Raw genomic sequence first — 13,656 nt, 5'->3', positions numbered from 1 at the left:
ACAGCCAGAGGGAGCCTGGACCATTTGGGCTAAGAGATGTAAGAAATAAGCCCATTAAGAAAAGGATTCCAGCAGAGATTCGATGGGAGCAATTGAAAGATAAGAAATGGGTTAGAATAGTATCTGGGCAGCTGTATTGTAGAAGTTATGGAAGTGGGATAATTATGTGGATGGACTTTTCCTCAATAATGGTTGTTTGCATGGCTTAATCATTTTAATTGGTAAATTAGGAAAGAAATGGGATTTAAACACCCAGCCCTGCATGTAGAGAATCCTCTGTTGTACAGGCATAGAGCTCCACATCAGCTGTCAGAGCAGCTCACAGATTATTGTACCTATACACAGCCCATCTGTACATAGCCCACCCAACCATCTCATGCCCATATTGTTATTTCTTTTTTTGCTCCTTTGCACCCCAATAGCTCTACTTGCACATTTATCTTCTGCACATTCATCTTCTGCACATCTATCACTCCAGTATTTAATAGTTACATTTTTATTACTATGCCTCTGTGGCCTTTTTATTGCCTTACTTCCCTAATCTTACTTAATTTGCACACACTGTATATATATATTTTTCTATTGTGTTATTGACAGTACGTTTGTTTATCCCTCTGTTGTTTGTTTCGCACTGCTTTGATTTATCTTGGCCACGTCGCAGTTGTAATTGAGAACTTGTTCTCAACTGGCCTACCTGATTAACTGGCCTACCTGATTAACTGGCCTACCTGATTAAATAAAGGTGAAATAAAAAATAATAATAAAAAAATTGAATGGCGGAGAAATTTGTGTAATGGAAATGTGTAGAAAGAATTAGATTGGTTTGGGAGGAACAATTTGGAGTGATAATAATAATAATAATAGTGTGTTTTCAATCAAATAAATGAGTTGTCCCTTATCATGTTTGTCTGACTTCTACGAAGATTTAAATACACTTCAACCCACATTTCTCCAAGTTATCACCATCATTGTAAACCGTGGTTATTTTGTTGCTTTGAAAATTCTGAAATTACTCATTTTATTTGATGGTGATGAATTTACATTTGTCCCTCCGGTTTACAGTTAAGTCTGTTAATCTGAGCTCTCTTTAATACTGTTAAACTTGTATTTTTTTAATTACTTTTTAAAAAGTGTAAAAACAAGTGAGCTGCGTTGACTTTTTTTAGCCGTTATCTGGTGTTTTGTGGGGAAAGTGCTTAGAGCATGGCACGTCAACCCTGTTACCTATAGATAGAAATGTTTTATCTATGTTAAATTCACATTTTGTAAAGTTCACATTCTCTATCGCACACAACCAGCTTCTTTCCCCTGTCACAAGTGGAGTTATGGCTGATTTAAGATGAAATAGTCCACCCTGTCACGGTCAACCCTGTTACTTTAATTGTCACCTTTTATAGTTGCTTTTCATGCTTAATACTCTGGAGATGATAAAACATTTGTTTTTTTTAATTAAAATGATTGTGTTCTTTATGACAGAATGTTAAAATTTGTTGAAATAAATAGTTATGTTTCACTGAATTACTCAAAAGGCCCTTTATTGATGGCCCAACACTTTTAGGGGTCACACTCTGATCTGTTTCACCTGTCTTTGCGATTGTCACCACCCCCCTCCATTGTCGCCCATCTTCCCCATTATCCCCTGTGTATTTACACCGGTGTTCTCTGTTTGTCTGTTGCCAGTTCACCTTGTTTGTCAAGTCAACCAGCGGTTTTTGTATCAGCTCCTGCTTTTCGCCAGTCTTTCTTTTCTCGTCCTTCTGGTTTTTACCCTTGCCTGTCCTGACCCTGAGCCGCCGCCTGACCAATCTGCCTGGGTACTATTTAATGAAGCTGCCAGTTTAGGACTTATGAGGTGTCTGTTTCTCAAAATAAACGCTCTAATGTAATTGTCTTCTTGCTCAGTTGTGCACCTCTTTCTATTCTGGTTAGAGACAGTTTGCACTGTTCTGTACACAGCGTTGTATGAGATATTCAGTTTCTTGGCAATTTCTCACATGGAATAGCCTTCATTTCTAAGAACAAGAATAGACTGACGAGTTTCAGAAGAAAGGTCTTTGTTTCAGGCCATTTCGAGCCTGTAATCAAACCCACAAATGCTGATGCTCCAGATACATAACTAGTCTAAAGAAGGTAAGTTTTATTGCTTCTTTAATCAGAACAACAGTTTTCATCTATGCTAACATAATTGCAAAGGGGTTTTCTAATGATCAATCAGCATGGGCCTCTGTATGCCTATGTAGATATTCCATGAAAAATCAGCCATTTCCAGCTACAATACTCCTTTACAAAATGAACAATGTCTACAACGTATTTCAGATCAATTTGATGTTATTTTAATGGACAACATTTTTTTGCTTTTCTTTAAAAAACAACGACATTTCTAAATGACCTCAAACTTTTGAACAGCAGTGTATATTCTCTCATATCAGATAAAGTCAACAGATAGTAGAGGAACTTGAGCTTTTGATGATAAACTCAATCAGACCTGGTTTTCAAATATCGTACAAATAAAGAAGTGCCATTTTGATCTTGCCTGGCTCAATAGACCAATAGAAATGTCCCATCTGGTACTTCAGGCAGACTCCAGAAAACACTCAAAGTATTTGAAATAATTTTTCATGTGTGTAAACCCATGTCTGTTGTCAATATAGATGATCAAACTATGAAGCTTAACATTTCAAATAATTAATTCAGAATGAGAACTGTATGATGCAGTAAACAATGTTCCACTATAGATTGTGTTGACTATTCTGGAACCCCTAATCTTTAGGGGAAGACAACAATGACAGTTGCATATGAATCAAATAAAATGATCTCACCCGTCCAAAGTAAAGACCCAGGGTCAACGCCATTGCTACCGCCCCCAAAAAAATTATAATTACGACTACGCACGTTTTCCCCATATCTTAAGATGTTATGAGCCTAGTCAATATGACCTGTTGACTCCTCCAGACTTCAGTCAGAGCTATAGTAACACGGAGACAAGGAAGATGAAGAAGAGGAAGAAGAAGCCTTTATCACAGGAAGCTGGGGAGCAGCAAAATTCAGACAGAGGCAGAAAGGATATGACAAGTGCAGATAGACTGTATGCAGATTCCTCTATTGTTCAGCTTTAGGACTTGTGTGTTGCAGACTGAACATTTCTACTTATAGCTGGTCAGATGTCTGACTTTACAAGCAGACATGACCACAAACCATGTTCCCACACTGAAGCACCAAGATAACACGTGCACAAAGTCATGCAGATCTTTGTGTCTGCACACGTACACATGCATGAGGATGTACACAGCTCTACCTTGGTTCACCACAGGGCCATTTGAAACTAAAAGTGATGCTGCTGAGAAAGAGTTCATGTTCCCCCTTCCTGTCTTTCTCACGCTCTTCTCAACCCCAAGTCAAACACCTCAATGTGTGCTCAGTCAGTTGTCATGGTCACAAGTCTCTGAGGTTGTGTGACTCAACAACAGGTTTTATTTAAAAATGTTGTGGCAGAACCAAGTATCATAATTTCAATAGAATAAAACATAAAATCTTAATTGTCAATTAAAATATTTCAGCAAATGTATCACATTTGGTATATGTGGAACAGTGGAGGCTGCTGAAGGGAGGACAGCTCATAATATCATAATAATGTCCGGAACGGAGGATGGAATGACATCATACACCTGGAAACCATGTGTTTGATGTATTTGAATCCCTTCCCCTGATTCCGCTCCAGTCATTACTACAAGCCCCTCTCTCCAAATAAGGTGCCACCAACCTCCTGTGATATGGAAGGATACCAGTCATCAGTCAGTCATCAGGGTGACTTCACTCATGACTTCTGACTGCTGTTTAGATCTTTCCTAGCCTGAGTCCCAGATCTGTTTGTACGGTCTTGCTAACTGGAGGTGTCATAAAAAAGATTCACCCCCCTCCCTAACGTAAATAATATTTTCACATAACCTTCCCCTAGTACTGTCCAAAAGGTGCAGACCCTCCCCTTTTAAAATGTACAAAAAAAGGAATTACCACCATAAATAATAACTGTAGCAACCTTGTGCTTACAAACGTGGATATCAACTTTACCACAGTGGATGCCACGCAGGGCTAACGGGCCAGAAGGTTGAAGGTTCGCCGAGCACAACAGATGATCCAACTCTCTCTGCCTGTTTTATGATCAGAGCCGGATTCAGATAATGATGAGCTAGTGGGATACCATATTTTCAACAGTTTGGTGCTGTATTTATAATTATAAACTGGGTGGTTTGAGCCCTGTGTTCTGATTGTCTGAAAGTCATGGTATATCAGACCGTATGCCACGGGTATGACAATACATTTTGTTTTCCTGCTCTAATTAAGTTGGTAAGCAGTTTATAAGAGCAATAAGGCACCTCAAGGGTTTGTGATTTATGGCCATTATACCACGGCTAAGGGATGTACTTAAGCACGACGCAATGCCACACCAACTCAGGTCTTATTGCTTAATTATATAACATATATGCAACACATTTTCCACCAACCAATAAGCAACACATGACTGCATACCGATTAGTGACTGAGTGCTTATCATCATGGTTTGCGTTTTCAACACCACAATCAAATAGAGTATGTCAATCTTGACAAACAGAAAATATAACCCTCCCTACTCAGGATTAAAGTCTTGGCTTGACAATCTCCAAATTTCTTTACATTTTTTGGTGTAATGGAATGGCCGGTGTGCAGTTTGGATGCTTGAATTACATTAGAGGGGAGTGGATGAACATTTGCAGGTAGTCTACAGGAGACTTTTAAAGTAGCCTAATCAGATTAAAACATTGTGACCTGTTATGTTAATGCACACTTAAAAGGAAATACATTTTAAAATGAAAGTATTTAGGCTATATTTAAGCTTTAGGTTCTAGGTTGAGGAATAGCCGCTCGGATCGGAAAGCAGGCAGAAGGTGTGTTGAGCTTTTCTGAATAACTGGGCCTGCTGGGATCATAGGCCTATGTGGTCACACTATATAGAACGACTTGGGAGAATGATGATCGGCAAGAGACAGCGCATCAGTATCAGCAGTAAAAATACAGCCAGACTGGCCTGCTGCTGTGCCTTTCTAGAATCTGTCAGAGTAGGCCCACAACTGATCCAAATGGAATGAAACATTCAAATAACAGGGCTTATTATTACATTTTTACTGCAGTCTACAGCCTAGAGTAGAACAATAATGCAATTATTCATTGGATTTTGGTTTTGTAGGCTAGTCTTGGCAGGATAACTGTATTGTCCCTAAGCAAGATCAATAGGGGATCTTTTTGAGCTGTGTCTCATGTCTATACTGTTATTTTATGCACAATGATGCAACTGGCCTGTCTGCTGCCTATCAGCAATTCCTATAGATGCAGCTTGGAATGCTTTTATGTGTGGTATGATTGCCAGTTAGCCTATTGCAGATCTGGACAAACAATCCATCTACCACTATTGTCACTATGAATGGTCGATAGAGGGCAGGATAGATAGTTGACTGGTAGACCCCCCCCCCCCCCCCCCCCACCCAAGTTCATCAGAAACCCCCTGCTAACAAGTTTGAAGCCCTCTTGAAGGTGTTAGAGCGAGAGAGTCGTCAGGGTGAGTTTGGTGTAAACTACAACACCTAACTACAACCTTACAAAGATAAGATACATGTAATTTATTTATGATAGCAATTCTACAGGAAGAGAGACTGTAGATTCCTTTAACAAACACTTTGTTATAAGATCAGCAAAAATGAAGCAATCATTAACAACCACTCAACAGTGCATCGTTAGGAAAGCCCAACAAACAGAGTTCTCTCTCCTCTTATAGGAAAATTACCCAAAAAAATGTGTCATTGTGGCAGTTTAGCAGATGGGTGGAACTTAGATGGGTAGACACAGAACATGGTGTGTAAAAGCTGATTTAGCTTGTCTGTTCAGATTAAAATAGCTAACATTGCCACCATTGTTTGTTCCTTCCTTCATGTTTCCACCCATCTAAGTTCCTGTAGATATATGAGAACAGGATGTCACACACTCAGGTCGTACCCAAACGGCTCTTATCTGTATGCCCAGACTTATGACTAAGTCACATAAGACAATCTTGTATCAGCAAAAAATACTAACATAAATTAATGGACAACTGATAACTGAGCCCTGGCCCCTCTCTCCTCCCACCCCTGTCGTAACATTGTCGTGTTCCAGGCTGACTGCAATGAAGTCGCCTTCCAGATCTCACAACTTCTGGATAGGTGTTTAACACATCAGCTAACCACATTATATGATATAGCAATCGGAGGCCCATTAGTTGTTGTGTGCAGCCTGACTGCAATATAGTCGACCTTGAACGAGACCGCTCTCTCCTTCTTGTGGTTGATAGCGTGAGCCATACTGAGCTCTGCCCTCACAGACACAGGAAACTACCAACCCTGCTACTGCTACTGCTCTCCCTCCCATCTCCCTCTGATAGACACAGTTTAATCTTCTCTCTCTGGTTAGACAGCCTACTTGTTACTCTTTGACTCAAGTTTATTTCAAAGCCATCACTAAGTGTCACTTCTCTTTAAAACTATGTCAAATGATTCACCCCCCAAAAAATGTATTATAGTTTTAACCCCATTTCCTCCCCAGTTGCTAGTTACAATCTTGTCTCAGCGCTGAAAGTCCTCGGTGGAGTTCTGGAGAGGAGAAGGTCATGAACACCTAGCCTCCAACTTCTAAACACAATACTTGCTCTCTGATTCAGAGGGGTTGGGTTAAATGCGGAAGACACATTTCAGTTGAATGCATTCAGTTGTACAACTGACTAGGTATCCCCCTTCCTTTCACTAACCCAGAAGTCAACCTCACCAATGTGTTGGAAGAAACACCATTTGACTGACATTCAAAGTTAGGTTGCAGGCTCCCGTCCCTCCACAAGGAGTCACTAGAGTGCGATGAGCCAAGAATAGCTCCCCTCCTGCCAAACTCTCCCCTAACCCGGACAGTGCTTGGCCAGTTTTGGGTCACCCGATGGGGTTCCTGGTCATGGCCCGTTGTGACGCAGCCTGGGATCAAACCCCGGGCTATAGTGACGCCTCAGCACTGTGATGACTTAGACCGCTGCGCTAATCAGTAATATAATGGTGAATATTAAACAATATTGATGCAGAGGGAGGGAATCAGAAACATAATTTTCATAGCTGCTGAATGTGTGAAGTACAGCAACTGTATAGATAACACTATATGTCTGCTGGATTAGGTGCTTTCAGACCCCTTGACTTTTTCACATTTTGTGACATTACAGCCATATTCATATTACAGCCATATTCTAAAATGGATTAAATAAAAAAAGATCAATCTACACTCAATACCTCATAATGACTAAGTGAAAACAGGTTTTAGATGATTTTTTCTCCCCCAAAATTAACTGAAATACCTTATTTACATAAGTATTCAGATCCTTTGCTACCAAGACTCTTCCTAGCGCTGGTCGCCTGGCAAAACTGAGCAATCGGGGGAGAAGGGCCTTGGTCAGGGATGTTACCAAGAACCCGATGGTCACTCTGGCAGAGCTCCAGAGCTCCTCTGTGGCGATGAGAGACCGTTCCAGAAGTACAACCATCTCTGCAGCACTCTACCAATCAGGCCTTTATAGTAGAGTGGCCAGACGGAAGACACTCCTCAGTAAAAGACACATGACAGCCCGCTTGGAGTTTGCCAAAAGACACCTAAATGACTATTAGACCATGAGAAACAAGATTCTCTGGTCTGATGAAACCAAGTTTGAACTATTTGTTTGGCCTGAACGCCAAGCGTCACGTCTGGAGGAAACCTTTCACCATCCCTACGGTAAAGCTTGGTGAGGGCAGTATCAAGTTATGGGGATATTTTTCAGCGGCAGGGACTGGGAGAGTAGTCAGGATCAAGGAAAATATGAATGGAGCAAAGTACAGTGAGATTTTTGATGAAAACCTGGTCCAGTGCGCTCAGAACCTCAGACTGGGTCGAAGGTTCACCTTCCAACAGGACAATGACCTTAAGCACACAGCCAAGCCAACGCAGGAGTGGCTTTGGGACAAGTCTCTGAATGTCTTTGAGTGGCCCAGCTAGAGCCCGGACATGAACCCGATCGAACATCTCTGGAGAGACCTGAAAATAGCTGTGTTGCAAAACTCCCCATCCAACCTGACAGGGCTTAAGAGGATCTGCAGAGAAGAATGGGAGCAATTCCTAGAAATACAGGCGTGCCAAGCTGGTAGCGTCAGACCCAAGAAGACTCAGGGCTGTAATCAATGCCAAAGGTGCTTCAAATCAAATCAAAGTTTATTTGTCACGTGCTTCAACAAAGTACTGAGTAAAGGGTCTGATTTAAAAAATTAAAAAAAATGTCATAAAAAAATGTTTTTGCTTTGTTATCATGAGGTGTTAGGTGTAGATTGAAGAGAGGGAAAACAATTTAACCCACATTAGAATAAGCCTGTAACGTAACAAAATGTGGAAAAAGTGAACATGTCTGAATACATTCCAAATGCACTGTATTTACAGAGTGTTGTGTGTTTGCACAGATCAATAGAGGTCACATTCTAATGCATGCACACAGGGAGGCAACACCACATGGCTTCACATTCTTCCATACTGATCTACGTGTGAACATGACCAACACCACTGCTGATACTAAATAAAGGTTCCCATAGTAACAGTACAGAAATACCCTTAAACCTCATCATCATCATTCTCCTCTGACCAGGGACTGATTCAGGTCTAGAATACTAATAGCCAATACACCACTTTAATCATTCAATCACCCAGAATAATGGAAAACAGCACTACAGTGAAGATTGAGGCCCCCAGTCCAGGGTTTCCCAACCCTCTTCTCAGGGACCATGAGACATTTCACATTTTGGTTTTAGCACTTAACTGGCACACCTGATTCAGTCTACTAACCATCAAACCCTGTAGTGCATCAAATTAATGCAGGTGTGCCTGTCTGGTGAACCCAGTGGAGAGGGTTGGAAAGTACTGCACCTACAGTGTAGTAGAAAACCCTGGTCCTGGAGTGCTGCAGAAAGAGGTTTGTCTAGTCAGAGCTTAGTCTGCCAATCATTCCTTTAGCTTGTGGAGTTAAATACTGCCCTCTTCTGGCTGTTGTGCAGACTGAACCGTGTCTTTTAACTAAAGGCCTCTGGGTACATTAGTGTGTGTTAGGTTTTCAGTGGTCCTAATCTGACACACCTGATTCATTCTACTAACCATCAAACCCTTTACTAATTGATGCAGGTGTGCCTGTCTGGTGAACCCAGAGGAGAGGGTTGGGAAGTACTGCACCTTGTAGGCAACCGTGGTCCTGGAGTACCGCAGGAATGTTTTTAATTTAACCGACCTGGAAGAACAGGCTGAAGAGAGAGACCAGCTACAGACCAGTTTCAACAACTGGATGGAAGAGAGACCAGCTACAGACCCATTGCAACACCCTGACTAAAGGTAGAGAGACCGCCTACAGACCAGTTACAACTGAGGAGAGAAACCAGCATATTACCAATATGATTTCCTCTTTATACCATTAGTTATTTCCTCAGATTCTAGCATCCTGTATACCAGTAGTTGTTTGAAAAATCAACATTACATTAGTACATTTGACTTTGTCCACACTCTACATGTGGTGCATTTCATAATTTCCATTTTAAATATATTATTCGTACTTTCCACAAATATTAGAAAACCCATAGAGTATATTGACTGGTGAGTCAATCTAAGGATAAAAATATCCCCATCAAAATCTGTCAATTTAAGCTGGAGATGTCAGGTTTTTTTGCATGGGTTGCGTCTCAGTCCACCAAATCTGCCGATATCGCCATTCCTCTCTCTCTCTCTCTCTCTCCACCCCTTCTCCCTCCCTCCTTAACCCCCTCCCTCCTTCCCCCCTCAAGGTGACAGGTTTTACCACTCCCCATTGAGTGCTACCAGGCTTCTCCTCCAATGGGCCAGGGTTAATGGTCTAGAAGCATGGTTTCGATTGCTCCAATAGTTATGTTTCGGTACTGCAGTTTAACGGATGCTAGGCCTAGAAGTCAGATTTGAAAATGTGTAAGAAGACACTTTAGTCATCACCTTTGTGCACAAAATATCCATTGAATTATTCGGATAATTATCACTGAGGCAGATAAAAAAATATATATAAATAAAAAAATAAAAAAGTGAATTCATCCAATGTCTTCCATGTTTTTGGATGACGTAATGATGACATCACTGCTCCCGCTGCTCCCAGGGAGCACTGAGTGCTACTGTGCATGTGATGGTGGGCTGAGTAAACCGGATGCAACCCAGATATACACATGATTACCTTGATAACAACGGGTTCTTATTATACCTCTGACTCTCCTCTGACTGCCCGTTAGCATGCAGCTCCTCAAACTGGCAGCGCTCTGCCAACCTCACTGACGGTGTCAATGAGACAGGCATTGTCTGCGTCACCCTATGCCAGGGCAACGGGACCCTCAACATGTCTAAGGCGGTAGGCCCCAGGGCCGAAAAAAATGACCCTGTGGACTGCAGCTCCAACTGCTGTTCAAAGTTAGAACTGGTGGTAGTGGACAGGACAGGCAACGTAGGTGTGTGTCTGGGCTCAGTGAAGAACTCTGTTGGGGTGGATGTGAGCTCTACATCCCAGGGCCCCATTTCCATTCTAATGGCTAAGTCCATAATTATTACCAATATCATCCTATTTTTCAATAGGGCCCAGGTCTCTGTCACCAACACTACAGCTGTACCTGTAGTTCGTACTACATCCACCCAGGTCTCTGTCACCAAGACTACAGCTGTACCTGTAGTTAGTACTACATCCACCCAGGTCTCTGTCACCAACACTACAGCTGTACCTGTAGTTAGTACTACATCCACCCAGGTCTCTGTCACCAACACTACAGTTGTACCTGTAGTTAGTACTACATCCACCCAGGTCTCTGTCACCAACACTACAGTTGTACCTGTAGTTAGTACTACGTCCACCAGAGGGCCACCTTTGACTCTGTCCCTGCATCTAAGGGTCTCTGTGATGCTTTCTCTCCTCCTGTGGAACAGAGTAGAGCTGTAGAGTTGTATAATAGTTAATGTAGGTAGATGTCATGTGGAACAGTGGAATCAGTGCAGAGAGAGTTGTGTCATTAGATGTAACTAGTGTGTATATGTTATGTTTTACTGAAAGACAGGGTGGAAATATGAACGTTTTGTCATAAAACATGTGAGGGGTTTTTGTTCTTCTTTCATTTCCCTTTTTTTAAATATATTTTTTTAACCAGGATCTTTTTTAAAATACTTTTCAGTTAAGAACAAATTATTATTTTCAATGACGGCCTAGGAACAGTGGGTAGACCGACAGATTTGTACCTTGTCAGCTCAGGGGTTTGACCTTACAACCTTCCGGTTACAAGTCCAACGCTCTAACCACTAGGCTACCCTGCCGTCCCTTAAATCTGAAACTATGGAGATGTTGTCAGAGCTTCTGCTTTTTCATTCTGAGTAATTCTTCACAGTCAGCATAGATAGAACAAAGACCCCTATGGTCATTGGTGGCCGGTCACACTTCAGGGGAAAATTTCCCTAGGTACAGATCTAGGATCAGGTTCCCCTCCCCTGATCCTAACCTTAGGATCTTTACTGTCAAGTTACAGATAAGCACAATGTAAAATGCTCATATTTGACTGTTGTTTCCCTATATGGGCCCCAAAAGGAGGGAAGTGAAATGGATCTTTTCAGTCAGTCAACCAGTTGTCACTTAATCTCCTCGACCAATCAGGTTCATTAAGAGAGAGGGAGGCAGGTCTTCTAGCAGTTAAGATTGTTTGGCCAGAAACCGAAAGGCTGCTGCATCAAAATCCCGAGCCGACTACGTGAAAATCTGTCGCTGTGCCCTTGAGCAAGGCACTTAACCCTAATTGGTCCTGTATGCCGCTCTGGATAAGAGGGTCTGCTAAATGACTAAACTGTAAATGTAGAGGAGAGACATGGTGGTTACTGTAATCATCTCATCCTCACTGGTTAAGACTACCCACCCTCAATATCCACTTGGAGCAGTTTGTAGTCTAAAATCTATTGTATGGACATTATAATGACCCATGTTTGTAGTCCTGGACCTCCTGAACATGTTGATGTATATTTGGGAGTAAACAGAGGGTCCAAATCAGCAGAAAGGTGAAAGGAAGGAGGAGTTCTGGAAACTCTCTGAATTATCTTGGGGCTGTTACATATGATATTTAATATATGTTAACAGCTAGTCTTTGTTCTCCACTTCCCCTCTATGATCTATATCTTCCTGGTATGATAGTGTCCTGTCCATCATCACAAATAGCAAGTCCCATTTCCTGGGCAGGAGGACTGTGTTTAGATGTACTCTGGACAAGATGATCATGTAGAGACATGGAATGGTTTATATTGTGCTGCAGAAAATGGTTTAACAATAACCACTGTAAATCTCTCACACAATCTTGCAAACTTGTATTTTTGTATTAGCATAGCTACAACTACTATGTCATTTTGTTGATACTTCCCTAGAGTTAACACCTACAGCAGTCACACAGACAGACACACAGATGACTCAGAGACAGAGATATCACTAGAAGCAGAGACTTAACGTATAGAGGCCTTGCAGTTAACATACCACACCTCCTGGCGGCCATGTTGGATGACCACCACATTAATTCTAGAAGCAGAGACTTAATGTATTGTAGTGGTGTTTATTTGAGAGGGGTAAAGAAAGATTTTGTTCGGGCGCCAGGCAGGTATTAACCATGCCGAAAGGAAAATAGTAGAATAGAGAGAACCACTACCAGACACACACACACACACATCAGCAGAAGAGACTGCCTAGTGTAACCTGTTCACCAGATAGCCAGTGGAGAGAGAATGCACACCATATTAAACCCACATCACAGCACAGGGGTAACCCCACCAAGAATACCTCATACAATAATAATAATAATAATAATACTAATAATGGCAATTTAACAGCAACTTCATACCAGAAAGAACCCAGCCATCAACAGAGGATTTGCAATAATCTGTATTATCTTCCAGTGGAGGAGTGCAGAGGGTATGAATGTGGGGGGTGTTCATAGACAAAACAAAGGCCATAAAAATGTTCACAATCTTCTCGGCCACATGTCATTAGTACACCTCACCTCAATACAGTTCAAATAACAATACACAAGTTGCATCGGTCCCAAACGAAAACAACCACGACGTAGAGCGATCACACCGATGATTGAGTTAAATACTTTATAAACTACACGCGCTGAAAACAAACAAAACTTCTGCAGCACGGCACAATCAAACCGTCGCGCCACCCAAGAGCCCCTTCCCAAAGAGCTGAATGAGCTCTCTTTATTTCTTCCTTCCTTACCGCTCCATGCGCCCTTAAAGTGGCAGCGCACGTTAGACCTACATAGAAAGAAAGATCTAGGTATTGTTAAAGATGTCAAAGGTCATCTATACTGAAACAGATATGAACAAGAAGGTCAAGTTTAACAGAGGTGAGATGGAGGAGAGGATTGTGGATATCTACATCAGTGCAGACACCCTGAGATACGGTGAGACCAGCACCAAGAGAGGTGGTCTCCTTCGCCTAAAAATGGACCAGGAGACCAGCACTCAGGTAAAACACACACTCAACCATATTAGAGGAGAATGGAGTGGAGGAGAGAGGAT

This window comes from Oncorhynchus mykiss, chromosome 10 (assembly GCF_057628025.1).
Source record: "Oncorhynchus mykiss isolate SJ-2025 chromosome 10, ASM5762802v1, whole genome shotgun sequence".
In the NCBI taxonomy this organism is placed as follows: Eukaryota; Metazoa; Chordata; class Actinopteri; order Salmoniformes; family Salmonidae; genus Oncorhynchus; species Oncorhynchus mykiss.
This window is presented reverse-complemented; position numbering follows the sequence as displayed.